We start from the raw sequence: 6,000 nt of genomic DNA on the forward strand, positions 1-6,000 counted from the left end.
CATGGGTTGAACTTTGGGGCGACTGGCTCTACCGTGTATACGTCCCTTAACGCGCGCTTCCGCTCCCTTTTGGGGACGTGGGTTGCGTATATCATGTTCACCGTCCGCACTTGTGGCGGAAAACCCTTCTGTCCGCTGTTGTTCGGCGGCCGGGGCTCCTCGTCGTCATCGCTATGCAGCCCCTTGTCTTCATTTTTGGCGTTTAACTTGCCTGCCTGCTTGAACACCCAACAATCCCTGTTGGTGTGATTGGTCGGCTTTTTGGGGGTGCCATGTATCTGGCACAAGCAGTCGAGTATTCGGTCTAAACTGGACGGGCCCCTAGGATTCCTTTTGAATGGCTTTTTCCGCTGACCGGATTTAGAGCCTATGAATCTGGCATTAACTGCTGTATCCTCAGCATTGTCGCTGTTAATGCGGCGCTTCTGCTTGTTTTGACGCGACCTGCCACTACTGTCCCTGCTATCCGAATTACCAGGATTCCTGGTCATATTGTTGCTACGAGCAAGCCAGCTATCTTCTCCCGCGCAAAAGCGGGTCATGAGTGTCGTGAGTGCTGCCATAGACTTCGGCTTTTCCTGTCCAAGGTGCCGGGCAAGCCACTCGTCGCGGATATTGTGCTTGAAGGCTGCTAGGGCCTCAGCGCCCGGACAGTCGACTATTTGATTTTTCTTTGTTAGGAACCGTGTCCAGAATTGCCTGGCCGATTCCTCTGGCTGCTGAATTACGTGACTTAGGTCATCGGCGTCTGGGGGTCACACATAAGTGCCCTGGAAATTGTCGAGGAATGCGGCTTCCAGGTCCTCCCAACAACTGATTGATCCTGTTGGCAAGTTGTTAAGCCAATGCCGAGCTGGTCCTTTAAGCTTGAGTGGGAGGTATTTGATGGCGTGGAAATCATCGCCGCGGGCCATGTGGATATGAAGGAGATAATCCTCGATCCATAACGCAGGATCTGTTGTGCCATCATATGATTCGATGTTTACGGGTTTGTAACCCTCGGGGATTTGATGATCCATTATTTCGTCTATGAAGCATAGTGGGTGTGTGGCGCCTCTGTACTGGGCTATATCACGACGTAGCTCCAATGAGCTTTGTCTACTGTGTTCGGCCCTGCCGAATTTGTGGCCGGCGTGACGGTTACCGTCTCGAGCCGTGGGGCGCCCACGCGATCCGTAGATCGATCTTGTTTGCCTTGCCTTGTCCTCCAACGTATCTCGTAAGTCCGGCGCATATTCCCATGCCTTGGTATGGGGTGCGGCTTGAGTGGAGGGCCGAGAGGCCTCTCTGTCGCGGCCATGAGGTGGCTGGTCGGCCGCATCAAGTGCTTCCTCCTCTAATCGGGGTAGCAACCTGCGCTTTCGGTAGCTCTTGGAGGGGCGTTCGAGTTTATGCTTTTCGGCCGCAAGGACTTCAGTCCATCTGTCGACTAGCAAATCTTGATCAGCTCTAAGTTGTTGCTGTTTTTTCTTGAGGCTTCTTGCCGTGGCCATAAGCCTGCGTTGAAAACGCTCTTGCTCGACGGGATCCTCTGGCACGACGAATTCGTCGTCGTTGAGGCTTGCCTCGTCTTCGGAGGGAGGCATATAATTATCGTCCTCGACCTCTGTGTCTGCCGCTCTCTCATGAGGGCTGGTTTCTCCATCCTCCTGTGCTAAATCTTGCTGGAGGGGGTTTCCTTCGACACTTTCCGGAGTATTATTATCTCCCGTGCTGGAATCACCATATTTATTTTGGCGGTATTTTGAGCGGCGCCGCTGACGCCGGCGCTTCGGCTGTTTCTTGGAGGGGTCATCCTCCATTGTTCCATTGCCATCTCCTTCTTTTGGGGTGTCCACCATGTATATGTCATATGACGAGGTGGCTTTCCAGGGCCTGATAGACGCTGGTTCTTCATCGTCTCCTTCATCGGCGTCCATACCGTCGATGTCTTCGGAGTCGAAGTCGAGCATGTCGGGTAAGTCGTCGATAGTGGCTACAAAGTGGGTGGTGGGTGGGCTTTGAATTTCTTCATCGTCCGAATCCCAAGCTTGCTGACCGTAGTCCGGCCAGGGCTATCCTGATAAAGAGAGAGACTTCAGTGTCTTCAAAATATCACCGAAAGGTCAGTGCTGAAAGATGTCTGCGGCAGTAAACTCCATAATCGGCGCCCAATCGGATTCGATCGGCAGGGGCGTGGAGGGTTCGGAGTCCGGAGAGGAGTCCGGCTCCTTGGAGTCACGAGTCTCACAGAGTGCGGGGCTGGTGTTCGACTCGATCGCCGTTGGGATCGTAGCCCCCGAGGCGGCGTCCAACCACCCATCCTCGACCGGTGCAGTTGGCTCTGAATTAAGGGTCGAAGCCGATGCGGGTGCGGCCTCCAGGGCACTATTCGGCGGCAGAGCTAGATCATGCTCGTCGTGACAGTGCGGTGCACTCGGCAGTGGCTCAAATCCGTCGAAGATCAAGTCCCCGCGGATGTCAGCCGTGTAGTTTAAACTTCCAAATCTGACCTGACGGCCAGGGGCATAACTTTCGATCTGCTCCAGATGGCCAAGTGAATTGGCCCGCAGTGCGAAGCCGCCGAAGACGAAGATCTGTCCGAGGAGGAAGGTCTCACCCTGGACTGCATCGCCATTGATGATCGTAGGAGCCATCAAGCCTGACGGCGACGACACAGAGGAACTCTCAATGAAAGCACCAATGTCGGTGTCAAAACCGGCGGATCTCGGGTAGGGGGTCCCGAACTGTGCGTCTAGATCGGATGGTAACAGGAGGCAAGGGACACGAAGTTTTACCCAGGTTCGGGCCCTCTCGATGGAGGTAAAACCCTACGTCTTGCTTGATTAATATTGATGATATGGGTAGTACAAGAGTAGATCTACCACGAGATCAGAGAGGCTAAACCCTAGAAGCTAGCCTATGGTATGATTGTTGTTGTGTATGTTATCCTACGGACTAAAACCCTCCGGTTTATATAGACACTGGAGAGGGTTAGGGGTACACAAAGTCGGTTACAATGGTAGGAGATCTGCATATCCGTATCGCCAAGCTTGCCTTCCACGCCAAGGAAAGTCCCTTCTGGACACGGGACGAAGTCTTCAATCTTGTATCTTCATAGTCCAGGAGTCCGGCTGAAGGTATAGTCCGGCCATCCAGACACCCCCTAATCCAGGACTCCCTCACACTTCCTTGCCTGCGAAGATGTAGCTAGTCGGTCCCAGTAGTCAGGGGGCGAATCGTTTTGTTTTTTTGCCCGGACGCACTTCCTTGCGTGTGAAGATGTAGCTGGTGGGTCCCAGCAGTCAGGGGGAATCGTTTTTTTTGCAAAATACGGTGGCCCGTCCGGTGGGTCCCGCTGTCAGGTGGAGGAATAATTATTTTGCACGTAATAAGGAGGCACTTCCTAGCTGCGGCCGTGGACCCAGCTATCAGCCTCTCCACGTGTTGTCCACGTCCGATGGAAGCCGTTCCTTGACCACGTTGACCACGCCGCACAGAGACCACCAGGGCGGTGGACGACGGCGAGGCCTAGGAAGGGGACAACGCGGAGCCGGGGGAGACGCGGTAGTGGATGCCCACACGTAGAGGAGTACAAGGGTTCACTGGTTCGCTGCGGTGTGAGGTTGACGTCGCCGCAGAATAACAGGGGGTGTGGGTGAGTAGAGGGATGGCCTGGCCGGCGGTGGGAGTAGTAGGGGCGGTGAGGCCTCTGCCGCATCGCAGCCAGCCATGGGAGGCAGGAGCACGAGGCACGACCGGCGCTGGTTTGGGCGGCTGGAGCAAGAAAACCAGAGGTTGAAGAAGCACTACGGTCGTTGGATGGACATCGTACGGTCACTGGAGCTAGAATCGTGCATATTGACTAAGTTGACAAAGCCCTCCGTCCCCGTCAACTTAGTAGGCCCACAAGGCAGCCTCCCACCAAGGTGGGTCCCAGCTAGCAGGGGGTATTCTTTTTTTGAGCGTAATAAGGAGGCACTTCCTTGCATGCGAAGATATAGCTGGTGGGTCCGAGCTGTCAGCGGTGGTAACGTTTTTTTCGTGAAATACAGAGGCCCTTTCGGTGGGTCCCTGATGTCAGGTGGAGGAATCATTATTTTGCGCGTAATAAGGAGGCATTTCCTTCTGTGCAGCCGTGGACCCAGCTGCCGGCCTCTCCACGTACAGTCCACTTCAGATGCATGTCGGTCATTGACCACGTTGACCAGGCCGCGCCGAGAGCACCAGGGCGGTGGACGACGGCGAGGCCTAGGAAGGGAACGAGACGGAGGCAGGGAAGACTCGGTAGTTGTTTCCCACGCGGAGGGGGGTATGACTGTACGAGGGTTTACTGGTTCGTCTACTGTCGCCGAAGAATAACAGCAGGTGTGGGTGAGTAGAGGGATGGCTAGGCCAGCGATGGGAGTACGGTGGGGCGGTGAGGCCTGTGCGGCAGCAGATCCGGCCGCGGGGAGGAGGGAGCAGGCAGTCCCGCCGGTGCCTGTTTGAGCGGCTAGAGCAGGAAGGGCAGAGATTGAAGAAGCACGACGGTCGTTGGATGGCCATCCAACAGTCACTGCTTGTGCGTCAACCTTTTTTTGGAAAGCCTCAAATCTGTGGAAAACAGCATACAGCCCTTCTGCCATTATTTCTAATAATTTACAACCCATTTGCTATTTATTAATGTTTTTTTGGAGCCCATATTCTTTTTGTTAGCATTACAGACCATATTGTGGCCACGGTTAAAAAATTATATGAAATTTTGCATATTTTAGTGCGGTCCGAACTGTTTTTAATCCTGAAATTTTGACTCACATTCAAATTGATTTTAAAAATAAATGTATATCAATATAAAATCCAACAAATTCTCCACGCATAAAAATTAATGTAATTTCAAATCTCGAAATGAAGAAAAGATATTTGAAACTAATTGTCGGTTTGATGTGTTTTAAACATGTACAAGCCATACAGCTCTCCTCGTCTTGAAAGATTTGCAGCCCAACATGCCTGACAAAGCGACTTACTTGGCAAATCACAAAAAAACTGGGCTGTGGTCATGGACCCAGCTGTCAGCCTCTCCACATACAGTACTCTTTCGATGGAATGTCGTTGACCACGTTGACCACGCTGCGCCGAGAGCACCAAGGTGGTGGACGACGGCGAGGCCTAGGAAGGGGACGATGCGGAGCCAGGGAAGACGCGGCAGTGGAAGCCCACGCGGAGAGGAGTACGAGGGTTCACTAGTTCGACTGTGGTGTGAGGCTGCCGTCGCCGCAGGGCCTGGCTAGCGATGGGAGTAGTAGGGGGCGATGAGGCCTCATCGGCAGCACAGCCGGCCACTGGAGGCAGGAGCAGGCAGTCTCCCCGGTGCTGGTTTGGGCGGTTGGTGCAAGAAGAGTAGCGATTGAAGAAGCAGCAGGACCGTTCGATTCAAATCCAACAGTTACTGCTGCTAGAATTGTTTGTTGACTAAGTTGACAAGCCCTGCGTATGCTTCAACTTAGTAGGCCCACAGGTCAGCCTCCCAACCGGTGCACCCCAGATGTCAGTGGGAGGAATCATTTTTTCGCGTAATAAAGAGGCAGTTGATTGCGTGCGGCCAGGCCAGCAGAGGGAGTAGGGTGGGCCGGGGAAGCCTGTGCCGCATCACAGCGGGACACAAGAGGAGGTAGCAGGCAGTCCCGCCGGCGCTAGTTTAGGCGGCTGGAGCAGGAAGATCAGATATTGAAGAAGCACGTCGGCCGTTGGATGGACATCCAAAACTAACTGTTGCTAGAATTGTGTGTTCACTCACAAAGCCTTGCGTAAACAAGTCAGCCTCGAAATCTGTGGCGTGTACAACCCATTTGCTATTATTTTTATAATTTTTACTCATTTTCTAATTCATATGAAATTTATTGCAGCCAGTTTTCCATTTTTAGAATTGCTGGCCATTTTCTGGTCAGTACCAGGGTCAAAAAATTAACTAAATATGTGGGAAATTTTGAAAATTCGCAAATTTTTGTTGGGGAACGAAATATTCTTAATCCAAAAATTAAT

This window comes from Triticum aestivum, chromosome 2A (genome assembly GCF_018294505.1).
Source record: "Triticum aestivum cultivar Chinese Spring chromosome 2A, IWGSC CS RefSeq v2.1, whole genome shotgun sequence".
Classification (NCBI taxonomy): Eukaryota; Viridiplantae; Streptophyta; class Magnoliopsida; order Poales; family Poaceae; genus Triticum; species Triticum aestivum.